The sequence below is a fragment of the Gorilla gorilla genome, chromosome 3 (genome assembly GCF_029281585.2).
Source record: "Gorilla gorilla gorilla isolate KB3781 chromosome 3, NHGRI_mGorGor1-v2.1_pri, whole genome shotgun sequence".
NCBI classification, from domain to species: domain Eukaryota; kingdom Metazoa; phylum Chordata; class Mammalia; order Primates; family Hominidae; genus Gorilla; species Gorilla gorilla.
In genome coordinates, this window is record NC_073227.2 from 7,768,353 (window position 1) to 7,795,905 (window position 27,553).

The 27,553-nt window shown below is 36.5% G+C and overlaps 1 long non-coding RNA gene across 1 annotated transcript in view; it reads right to left on the reverse strand.

The window, feature by feature from the left end:
- Nucleotides 1–6,396: 6,396 nt before the first annotated feature.
- The window catches only part of LOC134758284 (uncharacterized), a 130,641-nt gene continuing 109,484 nt past the window's right edge, over nt 6,397–27,553 (reverse strand). The window contains exons 2-3 of the long non-coding RNA XR_010133285.1: nt 10,194–10,266; nt 6,397–6,749 (exon numbers count right to left, since the gene is read on the reverse strand). This is a non-coding gene — a long non-coding RNA (uncharacterized lncRNA). The remainder of the gene's footprint in view (nt 6,750–10,193; nt 10,267–27,553) is intronic.

The following is a 27,553-nucleotide window of genomic DNA, read 5'->3' on the forward strand; positions in this document are numbered from 1 at the left end:
TTGGTCCCAAAGGCTGTGTCTGAAGGTTGCCAGTAAGGAGACAGTGTCTGTAGGAGCCAGCCGTGGCTCTTCAGTGAAAGTTCTCATGTCTGAGCAACTAATCCCGAGAGAGCTGGAAGGTGCGGCTGTTGTTCACACACACGCTCAGCCAGTAGTCAATCTGGAACACTCCAAGTGTCATTCATGGGTTTTTGTTTTTTTTTTTAATGGCAGGCAGGACACAGTATATCTTGTTTTATTGAACCTGAGAAATTGCTCAATGATCTGACATGCTGCAAGGACCAATAACTGGCTCTCTGGCTCCAAAAGGGGAAGTTTAAAATATGTATTTTAAAAACAGGACAGAAAAACCAATAGCCCCAAGTCAGGAGATCTGAATTTTTCCTCAAAATTTGTATGAGAAACCCTTAGAAGTGATTTATTATCATAAAAGGTAGAAATTGCAAAACAAGGTAAGAATGTAATCACTTGTTTGTAGAGATTTGGTGTCACATTCACAAAAATGTTGTGTTAATGGTCGCTATTACAATAGCTCTCTCTTGCTCTCCCGTATAACTTTACCATACAGAGTACAGATTTAGAACTTAGTATTGATCAAATTTGTTATTGTCCTTTTATGTAATACCCGTTTAAACACTGGGTAGTTGATCTTTGGCAAATATCTAATCACAAATCCAATACTCTTTCTATTTGAAATCAGACTCAAATGGTATCATTTCACTTGCTGCAAGCCTTAAGATCTCCCCTCTCCCCTCTCTTCTCTCCCCTCTCTCTCTCTCCCCCCACCCTCTTCCTCTTTCTCTCTCACAAAGGTCACAGTCATGTCCTTGGTTGATGTTTAATTACTTCAAATATAATTACTTTTTTGTATATGAAATATTTTCAAACTAGGTTTTATAGAGATTCTCAGGAAATGAGACAGGCCACTCCAGGGAACACAAGTTGCACTTGCAGGGGAAGCCTTTCCTCTTCCTGTTCCTAACACAGACTGGGCTCTCTGGGCCTCGGTGCTATTGACATTTGGGGCTGGGTCAGTCTTTGTTGTCTATGGGGGCTATCCTACACACTGGTGGATGGTTAGCAGCATCCTTGGCTTCTATCCACTAGATGCCAGTAGCATCTCCACCCCCACCCCTACGATGTGACAGTCAAAAATGTCTCCAGACATTGCCAAATGTCCCCTTGGGGAGAGCAGTTGAGAAATGCTGATGTGGACCTAGAAGGTTTGGGCTCATGGGTCAGAGAGACCTGGCTTCAACTCCAATTTTTTTTTTTTTTTTTTTGAGGCGAAGTCTCGCTCTTGTCCCCCAGGCTGGAGTGCAGTGGTGCAATCTTGGCTCACTGCAACCTCCGCCTCCCGGGTTCAAGCGATTCTCCTGCCTCAGCCTCCCAAGTAGCTGGGATTACAGGCGCCTACCACCACACCCAGCTAATTTCTGTATTTTTAGTAGAGACAGGTTTCACCATGTTGGCCAGGCTGGTCTCGAACTCCTGACCTCAGGTGATCTGCCCGCCTTGGCCTCCCAAAGCGCTGGGATTACAGGTGTAAGCCACCGCGCCTGGCCTTCAACTCCAATTTCTTACTAGCCAGATAATCTTGCTCAGTTTCCCCAGCTTGCTTTCTTCCCTGTTCCTTCACTGTAAAAACATGAGTCATTACACATCCTTCATAGGGCTATGGACGGTGAGAAAAAAATAGACAAAACATTTAGTGGGCACCCAGTGAATATTAGTTCTTTCTTTCCTTACTCTTGCTTGCTCTCACTGCTCTTATTTCAACACTAGAACCTCAGGACGATGGAAGAGGGGAGATGAAGGGGGAGGGTTTGTTCTCCACTATATTAGCAGAATGATTCTAACACGAGGATATTCCACACACAGCTCCTGTACTCACACTGTACCTCAACGAGGATTAAAAGTTATAAAGGCATGTTCTACCCCAAACATGCTTACAAAACACTCCTAATCCTTTCAAACGCTTTGGGATTATTGTTTCACCAGGGTTGTAATCAGCTACAGATCAATGCCCAGGTGGACCTTGATTTTTTTAAATGGTATAAAACAATACACACATTTAACACCCTAAGGGGACGTTTTACATTACAAAATGAACTAGGTTTTGGAGACCTTTTTTTTTTTAAGAAGGAGTTTTGCTCTTGTTCCCCAGGCTGGAGTACAGTGGTGTGATCTCGGATGACTACCAATCTCTTCTCTGTTGCTGTAGACTAATTGTATTTTTTTAGAATTGTGTATAAAGAAAATCATATAGTAAGTTTTGTATCTGGTTCAGTGATTTTGAGACAGACGAATGTTGTTTTCTGATTCAGTATTACATTTCCTCTTATTGATTAGTGTTATTGTATTGTTAAAATATACAAAATATTTTTATGCATTCTTTTGATGGACATTTGGGCTGCTACCAAATTTTGGCTATTACAAATAAAGCTTCCGTGAATATTCTTGTAGAAATCCATCTTTAGACATAAACTTTCATTTAATGCATTTATATTAATAGAAGTGCAGTTCTTACCTCAAAAAGTATGTGTATAATTGACTGTGTACGAAATTGCTAAAGCACTTCCAGAGTTTTAGTAATCTTTTATACAATCACCAGCAATCATCGAGAGTTCTATTTGTAACTTTTCACACATTTACTGTTGTCAATATTTCTAATTTTAGTCCTAGTGGGTGTTAGATGACATGTAACTATGACTTTAATTTACATTTTCTGATAACTCACATGCTTTTTTTTTGGCCATTTGTGTATCTTCCTTTGTGAGAATGCTAACTCAAAGTCTAAAATAATCGCTCATTTTATATTGACTTATATGATAGTTTGGGCCTTCCAAAAAGCAAATGCTAAAATGAGATTAGACATGCAAGAGATTTATTGGGGAAACAACTGTGAAAAAAAATAGAGCCAAAGAAAGCAGGGCCATCTTTAGACCACAATGCTGGTCTGACACCTGTGAAGGAAAGGAAAGGGGAAGGAAAGTGAATTGGGTAGGAAGAATGTCAGACCACTGCAGCACCATATGGAAAAGACTCAGAAGAGTTGATGGGGAGTCCTGAAACCAAAGTAATCCACTAAGGAGTCCCCCATCTCATGGGAACAGGCCTGCATTAGCACAGCTGGTGTGCTCCATCACGGGTAGACACAGCAGTGACCCGCATAGCCTCAGGGAAAATGTGAGACAGCAGCAGGGGCCTGCAGTCAGTTGCACCTTCTCAGAAAGAGATTAGAGCCCCCACTTCCCACTCCACCCCACAAACCTTCTTTCTGCAGGTTCTAGCAATACTCCTGTGTGGTGCAAGTGCCTCTCCCTCTCTCTCTGAGGGGAAATGTAGAAGGGGAAAGTTGGTGGAACTAACTGCCGGCCTGTTTGAAAATTTATGCTCAGGGCCACACTGCTACTCCTTCTATTTCTCCTCCATTATCCATTTTAAAGTCTTATCCTCGCTGTCACCTTGGCAGGTCTTACTGGCTTATCTGGTGTGACCCAAACCATTTTCTCTGCAGTATCTGAGCCCTGGAAATCACACTCTTATCAGGCCAGTATTGCTATATGTATTTAGTACCCAGAGCCACCTAGTACATCACCTGGGTTCAGCACATCTACAGCCCCCTGCGCTCACTGCTTGGAAGCAGTGTTACGTCTTCTTGTCTACCAGAGTCAATTGCCTCTGATTTATGGTGACTCCTCTTCTCACCTGCTGGTTCCTCTGATTTATGGTGACTCCTCTTCTCATCTGCTGGTTCCTGGTCACAAAAAGTCCAAAGAGCCCTGGCAGTTGCCATAACTTGTGGCCCAGTGGAATTCTTTATTTGACTCTGGCAAGAGTGTGCCACACTGGGAACCACGACCTTCAGTTCAATGGTAATCGGAGTTGTGGGAATGCATAACACAAACCATCTCAGTCTTAGAGACTGATTGTATATCACTTTTCATTCCTTGACATCCTTTTTTATTGAGGACAATGAACCATATAAATCTTTAATTTAATGCATGTAATGCACCCAGAAGGATAACACCCATTCTTTCAGAGTGTTGCCTCTAAACTGGCATTCTAACTGTGCTTTTAGAAGGCTGTGTCAGAGCTCTGTGGGGCCAGCTGCTTCAGGATAATGCATTATGTATTACAACCATTGCATTTCATGATCATAGACTACTTGAGGTCTTAGGCTGTGCAGTAAAGAAGGGAAAGCAATAATAGGCATAAAAATTAAAAAGGAAGATGTAAAAGTGTCTGTATAGAATGAATATGCTATCTTCTTAGTAGAATACGTTAAATAATCTGCTTAAAGAAACCAATTGAAGCTATTAAGTTAGTTTAGCAGAGCAACAGGGCATAACAGCAATATACAAAAATCGATTGTAATTCTATATAGTGATAATAAACAAATGGCAATTTAAATTAAAATTACAACATAATCACATGAAAAAACATGAAATACTTAAAATATGCAACAAAATATGTGCAATGATATCAGCCAGCACAGTATTGACATAAGGCTATACATATAGAACAACGGAACAGGATGGAAGCAGTGATATGCAAAAAATTAACTTGAAAGAGATCATAGACCTGTTCAGAAAACCTAAAACTATAAATCTTCCATAAGAAAACACAGGAGAAGAGAATTGTCCTCAGCTTAGGCAAAGATTTATTAGGCAAAAAAAGCATTAAGTTAGAAAGTTAAAAAGCATTAATCATAAAAGAAAAAAATTATAAATTACACTCCATCAAAATTTAAAGCTCCTGCTTTTGAAAGATTCTAAACATGAAAAAGCAAAAGATATATCAGAGAAAATATATGTAATAATCTGTTAAAAAGCTCTAATCCAGAATAAAGACTTCTTTCTAACTCATTAACATGACAAATAATTTAAGAAAGAACTGGAGACAGAAAGAAGCAGAGATAACCAAGAAAGATATATAAATGGCAAAAAAAAAAAAATCACACAAAAGCCTGCTCAACTTCATTAGTTGAAATACAAGTTGAAACCTCAGTGAGATACCACTACACATGCTACAGAATGATTAAAATTAAAAAGACTGGTCAAGGCAAACATTGATAAGGATGACTTCTGGTGGGAATGCAAAATGGCACAGTCACTTTGGAAACTATTTTGTTAATTCCTTGGATAGTTAAACATATACTTGTCAAATGATTTACCAATACCACTTTTAGACATTTACCCAAGAAAAATGAACACACATATGCTCCCTAATGCATGTGAATGTTCATAGAACTAGAAAGTGGTGTGGGCATACCACAACTGGTCTATCACACATGAATAAGCAAAAAAAATGACACATCCATACAATGTAATACTGCTTAGCAATGAAAAGGAAGGGAATATTGATACGCACAATATCAATATCTTTTTGTGAAAGAAGCCTGACACATGAGACATTGCATTGTATAATTCCACTTATACAAAATTCTAGAAAAAGTAAAACTATATGAAGAAAGGTCATCAATTATTGCAAGAGATAGGAGTAGGACATTGACTAATGGGACGCGCAGAAACTAAGGGGTGATGGTAATTCCCCACATCTTTGATTCTGATGATATTTAACTGACGATATATATGTCACAAATCATCTAAACATATACATAAAATCGGTGAATATTTCTATGTATGTCAAACCACAGGAATGGTGATTTAAAACAAAAGCACATTATCAACACTGTCACAATGAACCTCCAGAGGGCTTCAGTTTAGCTAGAACTAATGAAAGCATACAAAATACCTTCCAGAATTACTGCCTAAGGACAGGTGACCAGAGCACTTCTCCAGCAGCTTTCAGCCCTTGTGTGGTTTGTTACTTAATCTTGTCCATCATAGCTACGTAGGTTCTTGGGACAAGGCCCTGGAGCAGAAAGAAGAAAGACATCTGCTGTCCAGGGAGGCTAGATTCTTGTCTTCATGCTTGTCCTAATTAAAAAATATTATTTTCTTTCTTCCTGTTCAGAAAGTTGGCCCTTACCTAGATGAAGTCAGAGTCTTGGTTTATAGCCAAAATAAAAGAGGGTTAAAAATCAGGAGTTTTGCCACAATGAGATATCATCTCACACCAGTTAGAATGGCAATTAGTAAAGTCAGGAAACAACAGATGCTGACGAGGCTGTGAAGAAATAGGAACGCTTTTACCCTGTTGATGGGAATGTAAATTAGTTCAACCACTGTGGAAGACCGTATGGCAATTCCTCATGGATCTAGAACAAGAAATACCACTTTACCCAGCAATCCCATTACTGGGCGTATACCCAAAGGAATATAAATCATTCTACTATAAAGACACATGCACACATATGTTTATTGCAGCACTATTTACAACACAAAGACATGGAACCAACCCAAATGCCCATCAATGATAGACTGGACAAAGAAAATATGGTACATATACACCATTCAATACTATGCAACCATAAAAGGGAATGAGATAATGTCCTCTGCTGGGACATGCACAAAACAGGAAACCATCATCCTCACAAACTAACACAGGAACAGAAAACTAAATACCTCATGTTCTCACTCATAAGTGGGAGCTTAACAATGAGAAAACGTGGACACAGAGAGAGGAACAACACACACCAGGGTCTGTTGAGGGGTACGGGGCGAGGGGAGGGAACTCAGAGGATGAGTCAATAGGTGCAGCAAACCACCATGGCACACATATACCTATGTAACTAACCTGCATGTTCCGCACATGTATCCCGTTTTCTGTTGTTCTTGTTGCTTTTTTTTTTAGAAGAAATAAAAAAAAGAATCAGAAGTTTTGGTTGTAATATCAAATTTGCCACTAACTGGCTATATGTGTTGCAAGAAGTCAGTTTTATTTCTGTGTCAAATTTTTCTCATTTGTAAATACAGGGGTTGAGTAGTTGTTTTCAACATTTTTAAAAAAACTAATATTGGTGTGTTGCTCATCCAACCGAATTTACTCAACAATAATTTATTTGACCACCACTATTGAGGTGTGTGTTTGTGTGTGTATGTTTGTGTGTGTATATATACACACACACAAATATATATACACATACATACATATATATTCACATATATACACACTTGTGCAAATATATGCTAATGAGAACTTCAGATACGTGACAATTTTCATATTTCAGTGATATAACTACAGAAAAAAGCAAATAAACTAATCATTTAGTCTATACAGTTTTATTACGGCTAAATGTTCATTTTCCATTAGCGATTTTGAAATATTAAAAACCAGCTACTGAGCTCTTTCCATTAGTAATTATTGCCTTTCAGTAAGATCTTTCCACTTATAGAAACAAATATATTTGTAATCCCTAAAGACCCTTCCTCACATTTCTGATTATCTGCTTCTATGTCTCTTGATTACTCTCCAAAGATAGATAAAAACAAAGTAAACTATGGATCTTATAAAATATAGCGTTTGTAATACAACAGTATTAGTAAATTCATGTAAAGAGGAAAACCATGAACCAATTCAATTGCATTTAATACAAAATGTCAACTATATTTCCAGTTTAGACACCCTCTGAAGAATAGATCAGAACTGTTTTGACTTGGACCGTTTGCTGTTACCTATAGGCTTTTGAGCATAGCATTATTTTCCCTCCACTGTGACAAATTTCACAAGAGAAATGGAATGTGGACGGGATTTTGTATCATCTTCCATGCATTTGTTAAGTATAGATTTCCCATATTCTGCAACACCTTTGTGTTTTCAATTTCCTTATTTTCCTAAATAAAAAAGTGCTGCAGCTTATAATAATAAATACAGACAACTAAAAACTTGAGAACAAATCGGAGGATTATGCAGTGAGCTACAAAACCACTAACTGGGATTTTGGAGTGTGTGAATGGTTTTTCAAAACACTAAAACGTGAAGCCAGATTGTAGTAGATAACTTCCATTACGACCCTCAGTGATCCCCACCCACTTCCTAGTATTCCCCTCTTTGTCACACCTCCTCCCTTTGAGTGTGGGCTACACCTAGTGACTTGCGTCTAAGGAGCAGGATTCAGCGTAAATGATTGGATGGCACTTCTGAGGTTAGACTTTTGCTTCTCTCTTAGATGATCTCTCTTCTTCTCTTAATTGCTTGCTTGGAGGGAAGCCAGTTACCATATTTTCACCTGCCCTACGGAGGGAAGCCAGTTACCATATTTTCACCTGCCCTATGGAAAGGCCACACAGCAGGAAATGAACTCAGAGAGATCTCCAGCTAATAACCAGCAAAATCCTGGTGTTTGACAGTAAGCATGTGAGTGAGCCTGGAAATGGGTCCTCTGAGGCCTGACAATGATCAGGTGAATAACCTTCAAAGCAGATCCTTCTTCTCCCAGGTGAGCCTTGAAAGGACTGTGGCCCTGGCCACAACCTTGATTTCGGCCTTGTGAGAGACACTGAACCACAAACACACAACTAAGCCACACACAGATCCCTGACCCAAAGAAATCATGAAACAATAACTGTTTATTATTTTAAGTTGCTAAGTTCAGGGATTATTTGTTCCACAGAAATAGGCAATGAATACACCTTGCTTCTCACAGCAAAAAAAAATCACTCACACAAGATACATAGTTCCTGATGATAGCATCAGATACTGAAGTCTATTTCTGTATTAAAGAGACTGAAGCTTCAGCATTTTTATTCAGCCATTTGGGGCCAAGCAAAGAGAAAATGGCATTTAAGGCAGATTACTTTTTCTGTAAGTCTTAGCTCATTTGCTTTAACTGAGAGTTTGGCTAATCTCAACCATTTTAGACCAATCTTAATTATTATAGTATTCTGTCAATAATACTTCGGTTCATTTATTGTAAATCTGAAGACAGAAGCTATTTTTTGAAGATTCGTGTAGTTTCTCATAATTAGATAAATTAAAGAGTCACCTGGAAAATAACGAGAATTTCTGCCTTTTAGCTTTCTTTTCCTAATAGATAAGGATAAATAATAATATTCCTTGCAATATTTTGATGATCAGATATTCTATTTTATATAGAATGATTTAGACAAGTACTGGAAGTACATTGGAAGCTTCTGACCTTTTACAAGTACTCCCTGATCACCTAACTAGTGTGTATCTCTTGCAAAGTGTTTGTGCTGATTTGAGAATTAGCAAAGCTTAAATGACCTGCCCAGCTCTTACCATCACACTTTTCTGATTTTTAGCAGCTATGCTTTCTAACAATCAATGTTCACACTCATTCCCATTTGCGGCTCTATCATCATACCAGACCCTAGGAAAGCTAGTGGCAGGACACACACACACATACACACACATAAAGGAACATACAATCTTGTGCATTGCCTACAATCTCTACATTGAATCATTCTCCTATCTTGTCCCTTCTGACCTTGGGCACTAATTTCTAATTCTTCATTTCCTACTTTGTGTCCACATTACTTCTCCAAACTCTTCTCAATTATCAAGAGGTAGCATAAACATCACATGTTTTATTTGGCCTTTTAAAAATCTCCCACCCTCACACATAAAAAGAATTACTAAATTCTCAGTACCCAGACATGTTTTTAAACTTTATTGTAGTATTTATAACATCTTGTCTTATTTTATAGATATTTACACATCTGTGTGTGTGTATATGTGTGTGTGTATGTGCGCATGCACATGCGTCCTGCATTAACCTATGAACCCCTTGAGGACAGGAACAATTTCTGAATCACTTTGTTTGTATTTGTATAGGTCAATTGTGGAGAGTTCCTTCTGATCACTCTTTTCTGTTCTATTTCTCCCTTTACTATGACATTGCATATCCTTCCATTTACGTTTGTTCTTTTTGATTTTTTTCTAAACAACTTTGTGATTTTGTGTAAGAATTGTATAAAATGGCCTTCTTTTAGAAAAATACATCAGCTTGTATTTTCAGTGCTCATAATTTGGGACCCATCTGATCCACAATTTTTTTGTGCCATCTGTGATTCTTCAGCAACCAAAGTGCCTGCGTGTGTGGGTTAACCACAGATAATTCTTTGTCTTTTCCTATCAACTGCCACAAACAGCCTAATTACTGGGCCTGATCCTGTTACTATTGTCACAAGGCTGTCTTCAGCAATGTTGTCTTTATCTGCTTAGTAACTCCCTATGACCAGCTGAATGTCCTTTCTGCTATGCACTGATTACGATTTCTGGCTTCCCATAGGCACTGAACCAGCACAAATTCTAAAAATTACCTTACAGGCCTGTGTAGACTGCGTATGTCTCCTCATACTCTTCTGGGGTTATCTTTCAGAGCATCAATATGTTCTGCAAAAATAAGGGGTTAAGTAAATATATACATTTTTATTAAGAATAATCAATGTGACACAAAAACATGTCTTAGCCATTCTTAAAATTGGCACATTATAAATGCCAAGTATCTTCCAATTCAGCAATTGGGTAATGAAAATTAAATCATGAATCTTATATTTTACATCAATTTCATTCTCAGTAGGGAATATTGCAATTGACATTAAAGCAAAATAGGAAAGAGTACACGGGGCATGGGAAGCACAAAGGAACAATTTATTAACAAGCACGTTACATTTTGCTGTTCTCTAATGTAAAATTGAAACATCATTTACAAAAATAAATATGAAGTGAGGGATTTTACATGCTAAAGTAGTAGGGAACAAAGATTACGAAATCATATACACACGCATACATGTATATACATATATGTATATGTGTATAGCTATATAGATGATAAATAGGCAGATAGATACAAAATAATAAATAGATATTAAAGTAGGAGAGAGACACATCTGTCCCTGGCCTCCAGAGAGGATTGAAAATGAATAGATTAAGTTTCATAAATCTGAAGTCAAGGAAACGTGCCTGATGATTTGTTCTTGAACAATGTTCCTGCAGAAGAAACTTCTCCATCTAACATGTTCATCGCTCTAGGGCAGGAGGCAACTGCATGAAATGGCATAGATGGAGGGCAGAGATGGCAGACGGGGTGTGGTGAGAGAAAACTCAGACTCCAAGCTCCAATTCCTTACTGCCAGAAGCATCTAATGAAGGCTCTGTTTGCCTTGTTTGGGACCTTCTCGTCCATTACGTTTCTATTATAAGATGACATAAGCTTAGTTTTTGTTTTGTTTTGTTTTGTTTTTGTTTTTGTTTTTTGAGACAGAGTCTTGCTCTGTCACCCAGGCTGGAGTGCCGTGGCGCGATCTCGGCTCACTGCAACCTCCACCTCCCGGGTTCAAGCAATTCTCCTGCCTTAGCCTCCTGAGTAGCTGGGATTACAGGAGCCCGCCACCACGCCCAGCTAATTTTTTTGTATTTTTAGTAGAGACGGGGTTTCATCATTTTAGTCAGGCTGGTCTCGAACCCCTGACCTGGTGATCCACCCGCCTCGGCCTCCCAAAGTGCTAGGATTATAGGCGTGAGCCACCATGCCTGGCCGACATAAGCTTAGTTTCTGAATAAGAGCAAGGTCTGGCCTGGGGATGCTCAACAGTAACACTCTGTAAAACTCTCTGGCAATGGCCATGCAATGATGAAAACAACTCATTGTATCCCTTTGCTGAAATCAAAGAAACCCCAGAATTCCCTTCAATATTTGAATGGCTCAAGCCATGCCAGTAGAACAACGGGGATTCTACTCCACAAAGCAATCTTGTAGTAGTATTAATAGTGAACACTATGAGTGCTCTTTTTTAGTATTATAGCCACGTCTCTATTATAATACAACACTTTATTGAAATTATTTGTGTATCTCAGGTAAGAGACTGCAAATTCTCAGGTATAGACCACTTCTAACTTATTTTCCTATTGTTGAAACCTAGTCTCTTCCATACATACAGTAGGGACTCAGTATTTCTGTTAAATGAATGAATAAAGGCTAGCTATGGAAGACAGGCATACCTCTCCCTGTAGATAAATATATACTCATATGTTTGCAGACCTTGCCCATATTGATGTTTCTACAATTGATAAGATTTTTATATTTGTAGTGTGTCTTTTTCTCTCAAAAAGTTGTTTTTAGATGGGTGGTAGCTTAGAGCCAGTATAATTAATATAGATATAAATAAATGAGGGAAAGAGATCATATGACTAATGAATATATCAATTTTTAGATTTTGTAAATATGAAAGTATTTACACAAATTTTTGTACATTTGTTTACTGGAAAATGATAGCACATTCTATACCATCAAATCCCACAAAATGCAGAATTAGAAAGATTTACAGTTCATCTACTGCTAAAGTTAGATATAGTATGAACCTGATCAATTTGAAGAAATTGTTTCAGGCCAAAGAAAGTACCAATAGATGACTAAATAAAGAAAAATTATAGGCACAAAGAGTCTCAAATTTATAGACATACATAAATATTTTTAAAGTTTCAGGAACAATATTGTAAATGATCTAAGAATTTTCCACTGAGTCCTTTATTCAACGTTTAAGACATATTGTGTATAAATTATTCAAATATGTACTTTTATAATTTGTTATATATTTTACCTTATGGCATTTCCTTATTAGTGTGAACAAATAAATAGTATTTTCTGCTTCCCTTCCTACTAAATTTCTTTGTTCAATAAATACTTTCTTATTCCAACAATTTGTTCCTAGAATATTTATTATTAATCTGTTTCATTATAATGCCATAAAGCTGATATAAAACTTTTAATTTTTCATATACACATATAAGTCTAACAATATTTATAAAAATATGTATGTATATGCACCAGAATTATACATTATGCAACTCATGTATAAATTATTCCTAAAAAATAAACATGGAGAGTGTATTAGAAGAAAAACTTAAAATTTATGAAAGTCTCTAAAGGACAAAGTAAAATGCAAATTAAATGCAGAGTTAATGTATTTTGAAAGCAATAAAAAGTATAGCAAGACAGAATATTAAGAAAAATTTTCCATTTAGTTTTTACTGTGTCAACAAAAAACAAATTTTTCATACTTAATTACTTTTCAGGCATTCTAATTCACTGGATTTTTTTAAATTATGGGAAATAAATAGTATTAATTACAGAGTAATAACATGTTTTTACAGTCTTTTTATGCACAGTGTGTTTCAAAATCCTAATTCCTTTTCTCTTGTAGAATTTAACTATATTCCCACCTAGAGACACTGTTGTCTACACACGACAATGCTATGAACTCCCGGATTCTTACTGATTAATAGCTTTTTATTTTGTTCCAGAAATAACAACAAAAGTAACCTGGAAAAAAAAATAAAGAGAAATGTTTTCCTCCTCCAATCTGCATAGCTCATTCTTTCTTATCCCCCTCTGGAAATTTTATTCTTCTCTATTTTTGCCAAAAATTCAGCTGACATTCAGCTTGATTTTTTTTATTTTAGGGAGCCCTTCTTCTACATGTATACATCATGTAATTGGACTTTCATTTAGCATTTTCCTTTCTTCTTTGTAATATGATTTCTATATCTTTTTATTCTTGGATTGCAAAGTCCAAAATGTCAGGCTGAACTCTTTTCCCTGTCCTTCCACATTTACTACACTGTGCTCCAAAGAGTTCATGCAATACAGATCTGTTGCATTCTTATTGCTATTTTATTTTTCCATCAGCATTGATGTGGAAAACATAAATTGTGCAAAGGATTTTAAGTACCATGAAAGAAAATTAAAGCAAAGCTCTTGCTTGAGAAGTTTACATTTTTCTTGGGTGACAAAGATACAAGAAAGAGTAGACAATATCGGTGCAATGTTCATTTAAAATAAAAACAGTATTATGATGTTAATTACAGGTTAATTGAATTGACCAGCATATCAAACTCTATACATGCTATGGTTAAATCTATAAAATACACATATGCATTTTAAATGTTTGTGATATAAAATTGAAGACATGAGGCCGGGTGCGGTGGCTCACGCCTGTAATCCCAGCACTTTGGGAGGCCGAGGCAGGCAGATCACGAGGTCAGGAGATCGAGACCATCCTGGCTAACATGGTGAAACCCTGTCTGTACTAAAAATACAAAAATTAGCTGGGCGTGGTGGCGGGCGCCTGTAGTCCCAGCTACTCGGGAGGCTGAGGCAGAAGAATGGCACGAACCCAGGAGGCGGAGCTTGCAGCGAGCCAAGATCGCTCCACTGCACTCCAGCCTGGGCGACAGAGCGAGACTCCGTCTCAAAAAAAAAAAAAAAAAAAAAAAAAAATTGAAGACATGAGTCACTATATTAGCTGTTGACTTTTTCTTTACTGTTAAAATGCATGTATATTTTAAAGTGTATTTACAGTTCATTAAATCAGTGCGCAGCGGGTTCAAAGAATCCAGGGAAGCCAGTCTCCATAGAGCATTATCTTTGGACTTAACAATTTGGAAATCCAAGATTCACTTGCAAAAACTATAAAAACTACATTATTTTTCCCTGACATTTCTGGGTCCTCACAGGTTACAGTGCCAGGACATTTTTTTTTCCTGATTGCAAAACCCTCTCTAATCCAGCCAAATTCTTGAAAAACCCAGCCAGCATACGATGAATGGAAAACAATTGTGATATATTCCCTATCAATGAGATCCTAACTTTGACTTTCCCTGCTAGGGTAGATCCTCTAAATACCAATTATCTTGCTCTTGAGATAAAATGCTTGATATGTGACCAAGGCTTTGTATGAACATCTTGTTATTGCACAATTGTGTTTCAAATATAATAATCTCAAATTCAAAATCTGATCTCTTGCAGTGAAACAATTAAGCCCCTTCTATCAACTAATATACCAAGATAACAACAAAATATAAATCTCAAAAATCATGTCTTTTTGTGGGCATACAGTTATATATTAGAAACATTTGAAAGAAAACAAGGAAGAGACTAGCAAAAGTACATTTGGGCCATTGAACACAACTAAAATAAGTAAGAATTTTATAAAAGTTCCACCAAGTAGAACAAATGAGATTAATGCCATATGTAGATATCAAAATTAACTAAAGTTGGAAGCTCTAAGTCTTAATCAATAGTATAGATTTCTTCATTTAGAAAAGAAGTATAGCATAGTATCAAAACACACTTAGTAATAATAATTTTAAAAAAACCTTTGACTGCTTATATAGTAAAAAATTAAAGCTGTGTTTCAGCATACGGTTATCTCTAATTGGTGTGGTGTTTTATTTTTCCAAAGTTGTTATCACAAAACACTGATGTACCAAGATGTCTTCACAGCAGTGGTAGATACACTGCTATTTATTTCACCACCAGGGTAAAGTTCAAATAACTTAGTGAAATTGATTTAGGGCTCTGTCTGGGTCAAGTAACCTCTGTGATTGGTAAATTTACAGGTAAAAGGGGAACCATAAAACATAAATTTCATGTGGCTACAATGTCAATAAAGTTGTCACGTAGCCGAGTGGGTGATATTCTTTTTAAAAATAGTACAGAGAGTGTTTCAAACCATCTATCCACATCCAAGAAAATGTTTCAGTGACTTTCCTCACCTATCAAATGGGAATTGGAAAGCTTATCATATAGATGTGCCGAGAGGAATAATAAGCCATCGGAATCTGTAAGATTACTTCATGTCTGTTATTCAAAATAGGTAACTGGGAAAAAATATGGACTCTTCTTGAAAGCATGTTCATCTTGGTAACAAGTTCACAAGTTTGGCTTTCTGCAAAGTCAACCCGAGACCTTTCCATTCAAGGCGTTACGTTCTATTCACAACAGAATATGTGGTTATACAGGGGCTCTAAACTAAGTTCTAACTCTGAGGACGACCTCTGTTTTCTTGAAACGTTTTGCATGCCTGTCTGATGGCAAACACTGTAACTTTCTCGTTTTCCCATCCGGGATCTCACTGTTAATCTCTCTCTTTCTCTGCCATGGCAGGTTTTTGATCAATTAAAGCATTAAGCATTCAGTAATTATTTCAATCCACAAGTGTTTACTGATTGTCACTTGCCAGCAACAGTGGCAAACAAAGCCAACTCATGAAGCTTACAGTCAAATGTGGAGACGGGTTTAAACAAAAATCACCAAAAAAAGTGACTAGTGCAATAAAATAGCAGTAAAGGGCATCATATGTTAAGAGCTCTACACTGCTGCCCGCAACTTTGGAGCATTCCCTTCGCACTCAAATAGCTTTATTTGACTATACAACATGAGCATAGTTTAGCAGTTATCAACAGAGATATTACTTTCCCCGAGGTGCATTCAGAAATGTGGGGACCAGCTTTCAGTTCTCGTAATGATTAGGATACAATTATTTTGTCACTCGGTGGGAAAATCCACTAATAAAATTGTACTGTAATGTGCAGAATTAACAAAGATGTGAAACAAAGGAAAATTTTATCCTTACTAGTGGAAATATGGATTAGTTAATCCACTTTGGAAAATTACTTGCCAGTATTTACTAATCTGAAAATGTTGCCGGTGGGCCGGTTCAGGTTCTTGACTTCATTCACCACACAAAGAATTTGATACCAAGTCCAAAGTAAGAGTAGGCAAAGAAGTTTACTGCAAAGCAAAACTACACTCTGAGAGGCACAGTGGGCTGCTCAAAGAGAGAGATAACAGCTAGTATCCTAAGAGGAATTCCTTTCATGGGAGTTGTACACAAACATTCATAAAATACTGGTGAGGTCAAGTATGCAAAGGCAGACCTGTGGTTGGTGAATGCGCTCAGCATCTAAATGCTCTCACATGCATTGCACGTATCATTAGCAGATAAAAATCTCCACGTAGGAGTGTGTTTTTTACCATTAAAATGAGGGAAAGGTCACTATAAGCTAAACCTTGAGCCTAGCTGCACATGTGGGATCCCGGAGACAACCCTACACCCCCCCCCCCCCAAGGCAGGAATTGGTAGCTAATAGTTTCCTGGGCTTTTAGTGCTGACTGGCTGGAGATTGTGGGAGCTACATCAGGAGTAAGGGACTTTTGTTCTCTTTCCCAGGACATACCAGGTATCAGGAACTTGTAACCATTTGGTAATCTGCTGGTATACTGTAGGACTGGTTATCTTGCAAAAGAGTTACTTGCTGACACAGGAAGGTGCAAGAGATGCAAAGCTTCCTCCAAAAGGGGTCCGTGGGGCATTACACAAGGGGACAAGTCAGCATGGCTCTGTAATCTTACTTATCCTGCCCCAAAAATACACGTAGCCAGTGAACCATCATTTTTCCTCTCATGTACATGCCTGACTAAAATGCATTAATTTGAAACCTCCACATACACAGGGTGAAACTCCAAGAAACCCAATGGAAAATAGCATCTGGGAGGCTGAGCAGGGATTACAGCAGCCACATGATCTGAAAAGAAAGAGATTAGTCCAAGCCTTGTAAAGATGACGATATCTTTATAAATACAATGAGCTTTTACGTGAATCTCGAGAAGGACCATGACACTGGAGATAGGGTCATCATCTATGATTATGACCCATGACTTAAAAGTAAGAGGAAATTTATAGGAACAACTCCAACAAAGTCTAAAATCAAACTTTGACAGAAGCAAGGTGACACACTGCTACTTTATCTCCTTGTTACAAAAAATTTTTCACATTCTCAAGTAAAAATCTAATGCCATGCAGAGATGCTACAGTTTCTTATTCTCAATGTCTGAAATCCAATAAAAATGTATGAGGCATGCTAGAATCCAAAATAACTAAAAACCAAGAGGAAAAAGCACATATTTTTGGGTATGTAATGGACTGAATGGTCCTGTCATGCTCAAAATTTATAGGTTGAAATCCAAACCACCAAGGTGATGATGGTAGGAGATGGGGCCTTTGGGACACCTCCCAAAGATTAAGGTCATGAGGGTGAAGCCTACAGGAACGGGATTAGTACCCTTATAAAAGAGACTCCAGAGAGTGTATGGGCCTCTTCCATTATGTGAGGACACAGCAAGAAGGCAATGTCTGTGAGCCAGAAAGCAAACCCTCAACAAACACAGAATCTCCCTTGATCTTGGGCTTCCCAGCTCCTAGAACTGTGAGAAATCAATTTTATTGTTTATAAGCTACTCAGCTTATGGTATTTTTTATAGTAGACTGAACAGACTTATGGTACAACATAATGAAGAGATCAAGAATGTCAATGGAAAATTGGAATCTACATAAAAGCAATCTAATGAGTATTACATAAGCAAAAAATAAAATATCTGCAATAAATACACAATGGATGGGTTAAAAACAGTTTGAACACAGCTGAAGATAAGAGTAGTAAACTAAGAAAGTTCAGTAGCAAATAATCCAATTGAGGTACAGAGATAAAGAATAAAGGTACAGAAAAAAAGAAAAAATAACAGAATGAGAGAAACATATGGAATGCTGTCAAAAGTTTTGTCAAAAATGTAATTGGATCTCAGAAAGAAAAAAGTAAATAGGCAAGAACAATATTAAAGACACAAAAACAATCTTAAAAGTACCCAGAGAAAATAGAAATGTTTTCTTCAAAGGAAAAGCAGTAAAACTTATGGCTCATTTTTCATCTGAAAAAGTAAAAAGAAAAAAGGGAATAATATCTCAAAGTGATAAAAGAAAAATAATCTTCTATATTTGAATCAACTACCCAGAGAAAATATCTTTCAAAACAAGAAAAGGTATGTTAATGTATTGCCAGCAGATCTACTACAACAATACTACTAATAATAATACTAAAGGACTTGCTTCAGACTGAAGATAAATGATCCCAGATAGAAGTATGAACACGCAGGAAGGAAGGAAGTGTGAACACACAGGAAGGAAGAAAAGAGCACTAAAAAGATTTTTTTAAATGAGTAAATATAAACAATTTTTAACAAGATAAAACAAACACAATAATAATGTCTCATGGGCTTTACAACATGCAGATGAAAAAGAAATGACAAGGACAATGAGAGTGCAAAGGGTGAAAAGGAATAAACAATTGACTTAAACTATTGTAAGATATTTACATGTTTCAGTGAGTAGTGAATGTACCAATTTAATTAGACCATACTAAGACAAGAATCCACACTGAAATCTCCAGGATGACCACTCAAAATAATATAAATGTGCCTAACTTACAAGATTATGGAAAAAATTGAATAACAGAAACATATTTGATTAATCTGAAAGAAGGCAAGAAAGGAGAAGTAAAGGAACAAGGAATGGACACTACAAATAGAAAACAAATAGCTAATTTTCAGGCTTAACCATATTTCTATCAGTAACTTTATTAAGTGTAAATAAAGTAAATGTCCCAAATAAAAGACTGTCAGACAAGATTTTAAAAAATGATTCCAATATATGCTGTATACGAGAGACATACTTTATAAATACAGCCATGGAAAAAGTTGAAAGAAAAAGGATGGAAAATGATGATAAGTTATATCTTGAAAAACATAAACAAGTGTGTATACCTATTCTGATATCATGTAAACTAGAATTTAAGGCAATAAGTATCACTGGAGTTTAAGAGAGTCATTTTTAATAATAAAACTTTCAATGCCTCAGCAAGACATACTAATACTAACATTGTATACATGTGATGCCACAGCCTTAAATTAGATAAAGCAAAAGTTGACAGAACTAAACATAGAAATAGATAAGTTCAATGTCACAGGTGGATATTTTCATACATTACACTCATAACGATATAAACAAGTAAGTAAAAGATCAGTAAGGGTACAAAATATTTAAACACAAAGTTGGACAAATTTCCATATGTAGAACCTTATATTCAACATTTACCCAATACACATTCTTTATAAGTACACGTGTGACATTTGCCGATGCGGACCATTTACCAAATTGACTATTCACCAATACTCTGCGATGCTCCAAGACATACAGAGATCTTATACTTTACCATACACTAAGTTTCAACAAATTTTAACAGACTGAAATCATGTAGAGCATGTTATGTGACCACAGTGGAATTAAACAAGAAATCAATACTAGAAAGATAACTAGATCTTTAACAAAGGATTTCTATTTTGATAGTAGCCACACACTACCAAATAATTAATTAATTTGTTAAAGGGAAAATCAGCCCTGGTTGTTGTTATAATTTATATGACTTCAATAAGAGTTTCTGTTGTTCTGCTTTCTTAATATTAATACTGTGAGAAATTTTAGCTTTTAATAATCCAATAGAGTTTAAATTATCAATATGGCTTTAATGGGCATTTAGTGATTAAGCAAAAATTAATATATTTATGCACTGAAAACTGTAAGTTTCCCTCTAAGCTCTGTTTTTTAGATGCATACTACACATTTTGATATCTTGTCTTTTCATTTAGTTCAAAAATATACATAATTTCATTTATGATTTTTTATGATTTTCCCTTTAACACATGAATTTTGCTCTATTTTCAACATATTGTTAAGAAAGTGACAATATCCTTGCAAAATGAAGTAAAAATGTTTTCACATTTTTCTAATATTAAGTAAATATTTATACAATATTTTATAACAGATGAATATTCATTCTGAGAATTATTTTTTAATTCAGATTTTAGTAGTCCTTTTGTGCACAAATTTAAATTTATCATACAATTGGTTCATGATACATTCTCATCGTTGATAATAAGTATGTCCCTCATTTTCATTCGTTGATCAACAATAAATAAACCTCATTTATCACCCATCACTCAGGATGAAAAACTTAACAAGAATTTATATCCACTTCTCTGCCCATTCCTCAAACTAGCCATCCTCCCAACCTAGTCATTCTTCTGTAGCCTGTGTTTGTGATTTGGTTTTAGATTACGATTTTCAAAGTCATGTCACTTTGCTCCTAAAAAATTTGCTGCTCAGTTTTAGTTTTTTTTTCTCTTTACAAAAAAAAGTTTCGCATTTTAAATAACTCTCTGTTACTTTCTTCAATCAGTAAAAGGAAAATAGTAACTTGTATTCTTTAATGTAGTTATATTCATTCATTTTGACTGCCATGTAACATTCAACTGTGTGAGCATACTAGGTTGTATTTACTCAGTTGCTTACCAATTGCATTGGAGTGATTTACTTTTTATATTTAAAGAAAATAAACTTGAAAAGCTATCTGCTCCCTATGTTAGCTTTGATAATATGTCTCAGATAGTTTTTAAGACGATTTATGCTCATGAACCTACTTTGACTCATATTTATTAGTAAGTCCATCAAAATATGCATTAGTTTCATTCAAATGTGCACAATGGTCTTACAGAACATTGGTTCACATACATTACTTTTCGAAAATTTAAAAACAGGCCAGATGCAGTGGTTCATGCCTGTAATCCCAGCACTTTGGAAAGCCGAGACGGGTGGATTGCTTGACGTCAGGAGCTCGAGACCAACCTGGCCAAATTGGTGAAACCCCGTCTCAGCATGATGGCGCACACCTGTAGTCCCAGCTACTTAGGAGGCCGAGGCAGAGAATCGCTTGAGCCTGGGAGGCAGAGGTTGCAGTGGGCCAAGATGGTGCCACTGCACCCCAGCCTGGGCGACAGAGCAAGACTCCATCTCAAAATAAAAAAAGATAATAATAAGGAAATTGAAAAAATATTGTCAAGCGCAAAAACAAAAACAGCTGTAATCATCTCATTTGGAGTTTCATCCTCCAAATTCATTAAGAAACATGTTGTTTCATATCTTTCCTGGCCTTTCTCTATGCATACATGGTTTTTTGTCGAAAAACTAAGTAATAGAAAAAATATAGTTTTTAAAAATAATATTTACTCCTTTAAAGAATAAAACTCCTGATTTAATTTTTCTTTGCTAATATCAGTGCAGTTTGTAATATTCGTGACATTGTAGGATTTAACTGTATGGATACAGCATAGCAGGGGAAATGTTATCAGACTTAGCTAGTTCTTTGATTACTAAAGCAGCTGAACATGTTTTTGTTATTTGTATTTATTTTGTGAATAGCTTTGTCATACACATTACTCATTTCCTTTTGTTATTACTTTTTAAATATTTAATGACTTTATATTTGAAGATATTATAGCTTCATATGTGTGGAAAATATTTACAGACTTTCCATTTGTTAATTTTCTGTAACTATTTATTTTTGTGATAGTTAAATATCTAGCTTTGTGTAGCAATACACAAATAATTTTAGTTATAATTTTGGATTTTGGTATCTGATTTACAATAATTATCAATACGTTTGCTTGTAGTAATTATGTATGCAGGCTAAGAGAGGGATATGTCTCATTTAAGTCTGGATTCCATCAGCAGCTCAACCTCCATTCCAAGTGTGACTCTGCCCCTCTCTGAAGTCTGCTGTCTGGTGTGTCAAAGAGTCATTGCCAGATCCATAGGTACAGCTGCAGCCTCTCTCCTGGGGCCTCAGTGCTGTTGCTCTTAAATGCCACTCTAAGATGACAAAAACATGCCGACAGTGGGTTCCCAATTTTGCCACAGTCTGCCCTAATCTGTAGCTCACATCTCCAGCTCCAGATTTTGAAGAATTAAAGACTTTCTGCCATACCCTTTAATATATTTCCCCCTGAATCTAGCACTTCAGCCATTAGTACTAAATTCATCCTCCAAGTACATTGTATCTAACAGGAATTCTTTTTCAATCCTCTCCTCTGGATAGCATTTAAGCTGATATATATGACACAGAAATATCTGACGCTTAAATTCCTACAGTTATTTCTATAGTTATATTTCTATCGAAATGATATATTTCTATTGATACATGTCATGTAAAACGTATTTGTCCTGCCTCCCTTTTCTCTTATTATATGCAAATGTGAAAATGGAAACTTTAAAATCTCATACTGAAATGCTAAGAGAGATTAGAAATTGGAAGAGTATTTTATACATCAAGGGAAAAGTTCTACAAAGATATAAAAATGAGCTCATTTAGTCTCAGAATAAGAATTTTTCAAAAACACTATAGTGAAAGGAAAGGAGAGGAGGAAATATAGAAGGGTGAAATCATTGTTTTACAAAGATCTTGATGTATTATTGACTGTTAATTTATATACATTGATGCAAAAGATAAAAAACAGCCAAACATATATAGTAATTGTTTTGATTCCGTAACTAATTTATGTACATGTGCTATGGTTAAGGGACATAGATTTATATAAGAAGGCCCAAAATGGAGTTTTTTAAATTGAATCTGAGCTAAGGGAAAAAAATTAAATTTCCACATGTCTATTCTCTCTATCATTTTTCCACAACAAGACAATGTCCTTTTCAACAAATTTCTGCCCAATTTATCTAAAAGTAATGTGTGAGATATTTGTCCATATTGAAAAGAAAATCTCAGGCTGTTTCAGTTTTCACAGCTCCTGAATCTATAGAGATATCTTTGAAAGTCATGTAATGGTGGGACTGAAATGGTTCATAGAGGTGACAGTTTGCCTGAGCTCACATGGAAAGTAAGTAATCTTGCTAAGACATAAATCCAGATCCTCTGCCCTGAGTCATATCTAACTGGTCAGCTGGTATTCACCTTTCTCCGTATAGATTCTAATTTAATTGTTCATAACACATTTTCTAAAGTATGCATCAGAAAATTTGAATTCTGTAATTTCAAATGAGAGTTCTGCAGATAGTGTTTTGCAATTAAGTTTGTAACCACTTGTATAAAGTTAAATATTCTTTCCCATAGAGATATTCAGCAAGTCTCTAGGGATGAGCACTATGAAATCATTTAAGAGGTGCATGCACCATATTATGTTTTTGATATTTTGCTACTACAGAGGACTATTTCCGCCAAAGGACCACTTAACCTAAGGTACGTCTGGTCATATTGATGCACAGTAGAACACTCTTGGGATGTTGTCCAGTAGATCATGTGCACACTCCGATTAAAAGAGGATTCATCATACCATCTCAAAGGAACCTGTTTACTAAATTTTGAATTCAGATCTTCGACAAAGGAAATTTTGTAAGTGCTTCTGACACAGGAGAAATTTTGAAAGTGAAAGAGGCTACTTAGGATACAACTATGAATAAATCACACACAGTTTCAGCCCTCATGGAGCAAATCGTTTAGCAAAGGACACAGACAGGAAACAATCTCACAAATCAGCATTTCCACAGAAAAATGCACAGATTAGTTGCACCATGAAAGGCTTGAAATATTCAGGTGCTATGATTCCAGTATATCTCAATTTACTTCCAACACTTTGGCCCATGATGCAGAGTATACATTTGGGAAATTGCTAGTGGATTCTTATAATTTGAGTCAGCTGGGGACGCTACTTGCAGCCTTGCTTTAGATGTTGTAGATTTTTTGGAGGATATTAATACAATCCCTCATAGCTGATATGCAGCTATTAACCTGACCCATGCATTTTTGTGCATTTTAATAAACGGAGGTCATAAAAATCAGTTTGCTTTAACTGGTAGGAACAGCCATATACCATTAACATCTGATCCTGAGGGTAGCAACCCTAAGGTTCTGTGCTATATCATAATCTGCGGGACTTTAGAAATACATCACCACACAAGGCATGATGTTGATGCAACCTATTAATAACATCATGCTGATAGAATCTGGAGAGGAGAGTAGAAACCATCCTAAACGGCCTTGGTAAGTTGTATGCATACTGAAGAGGGAAAATAGATTCTCTGAAAATAGAAGAATCTGCCTTATCACTTAAGTTTCAACTGAGAATCAATAACCATAGGATATTCACTTAGGGTGAGGAAAAATTTGCTGCATGCTGTAGTCTTAAGGAGATTTGCTTCCTCATGTTTACTGACGTGTTTAAATTTTGAAAGCAACTTATACCAATTTGGACCCATATACCAAAGTGGCCAGAAAAGGATTTTAGACGGATCTAAAGCAATAAATGCTCCTAGCAGGACCTGGCTGCAGTACCGGCATCCCATATGTGTTGCTGTTTTTCCCATAGCCTAAAACCCACTGAAGCAGTGGTTAATGACTCAGTAGCAAAACATTTTATTCCGGTTTTCACCATGGTTTTGATATTTTTGGACTCAAGAGCACTATTTACACCAATGGACAAAAAAAAAATGTTTCCACTGGATTGGAAACTATGATAGCAGTTAGATAAATATAGAGAAAAGGATGATTTGGAGTCAGAATAAGTGATGGACCCACGCTAACAGGAAAAAGAGGATTGCTACTCTATAATTGGATCAAAGATGTATACTAATAGACCCTGGTACCTGCTTACTCCACCATGCCCAGAAATGAAGATTTATTACTACTCTTAGAATATGTACAATTGTAATTGTACATAATCTGCCTGCTTTGTGACTACTACTCTTCCTCCTTCATATAAATATATATGTATGTATACACACACACCACTTTTTTGAATTACGAAAATAACTCTCTCTAAAAGCAGAACTGTCAAGTGCTTAGAACACCCCATTGGAAAAATAACTCCATCTAGCTACATTGTTCTGCCAGAGTTAATTGGTAATGTATATATTTTAGCATTTGATCATCTCTTCATACTGGGAGATTCAGATTTTTGTAATGTAGTTTCTTTGTAGCCAGTGGCATGATTATAATGTTCCAGACAACTATAAGCCCAGGAAAGTAGAATTTGGCATGCCAAGATGAAGAAAACTATGATATTCAGATTCAATCATTCACAAAAATAGGATTGCACAGTTCTATAAGCTAAGCAATTGTATAGAAAAAAGATGTTCCAAATTCTATCTTAATGCAGTTTGGAGGACTCAGCTCATAGGTTATCCCATAATTTAATTACAGTAATTAATTAGAATATCTGTATTTTCCATTAAGGCTTAGATATCCATCTATTGGAGCTAGGAAGAAGGAGATGTTATTAATATTATGATGAATGGAAAGCTCTTTCACAAAAAGGCAATTGTAGGATCGTGAAATCAAGGAAAAGGACTATAAATACATCTCCTGATTTTTCTTCTTTGGAATCAGGTTCACAGAGCAGGGGAGTGCATTCGACAAATGGAGGGCAACAAGAAACAAAGAAGTTACTGTGCAACGATTTAGCATGCCTACATCCAGTGTGCTCATGCGCAGTGAGGCAGGCACTGGAGTTTAGCTCTCCTGGGCTGTGTTCAGTACACTGTGAATCAGGGAGCTGTTTGAAGACCCAGTGGGCTTGCCACCGGCTCTGCCAGAGTAATGGGAGGTGGCTTCTTAGCTGATGTTGGAATCAGGCTCTCACAGATTGGAAGACACGCAGAGCCTCACTGTCTGCCATCGGTGAGAGCCGAGCTGAGGCCAATTTAGCTAATATATACTGAAAGGTTAGCAATGGACCAAGAGAAACACGATCGCTAGTTACACACTTCAAGACCAGAAACACTCAGAAGGACAGAAATTTATTCAGGAGAAGCATAAAAACCACTGTGTACCTTCCACACCAGCATGAGGCCAGGGTGCTGCTCCTTACCTCATTCCCCAAGCCAGAAGCCCGCAATTCTCCTTCAATCCTTATCCACTTGAACAGGAGAGAAGCAGGGGAAGGAGAGGGATCTGAGAAACTGAGCATTTTTATCCGCATGAAAGATGAAGCACAATCTAAAAAAACTCTTGATTACCAGTTCAGACTAAACTTAATCTTGTTTGACATTCAGCTAATCATTTTCCTGCTAATCAGAATGTCAGAGCACAGGAGAAAGACTATAGGTATTTTGCAATCTATTTTTTCTGGATATCTAACTTGTAATATGAGCTATTTGTGACTACTACTCTTCCTCCTTCCTATATATATAATATATACATATATTTTTAATTAAGAAAAGAACTTAATTTTTTTCTTTCCCGAATTTAATTTTTTAATTGACACATAATAATTGTACATATTCATAGGGTGCATAGTGATGTTTCTATCCTATGGTGATCAAATTAGGGTAATTAGCATATTCATAATTTCAAACATGTGTCATATCTTTGTGTTGGGAACATTCAATATCCTCCTTCTAGCTATTTGAAATTATACAACATATTATTGAAGCAGCGTCACTGTCTGGGGTAAATACGGGAGGTTCATTGCCTCATGCCAAGGAAATCAAGGACTCAGACACATATGGATTGAGGTTAAGAGTAGAGGTTTAACAGGCAAAAGAAAAAGAAAAAAGAATAACTCTCTCTCCCTTGAGAGAGAGGAGTGACTGAATGGGAATTCCAGCCCACATGGGAGTGCACTAGATTTTATAGACAGGCTTGAGGAAGTGGTGTCTGATTTACATAAGGCCCACAGATTGGTTGGACCAGGCATGATGCTTACATAGCAGGAGAGGAAGTTGGCCACTCCATCCTAATCCTCTTACTATGCAAATGGTGTCTTTGCTTGGCCATGGCCATCTTGTTTGCTCCTTACTATACACGGGGCTGGCAAAGAGAAGAGAAGATGGAGCCGACATTTTAAACCTGCATAGTTCCCGGGTAACTTCTTTCCTATCGGCGCAACTGCCAGCATTCCCCCGTGCAAGCTTCTAGCATTCCTTTCTATGTCTGCAACTCGATTTTACAGGCTGCTCTTTGTTAGAAAAGAAAATTATTTCGGGGCTGCTTTTCATTAAAAGGAAAGCCTTACTGAGGGCTTCCTTGCCCTCACTATGTGCCTAAATAATTTCTTTTTAACTTCTACATCATTATTGTTAACTATAGACCCTCCAGTGCTATAGGAGAGATTTTTTAAAGAATACAAAATTACAGCTAAATAGAAGGAATAAGTTCTAGCGTT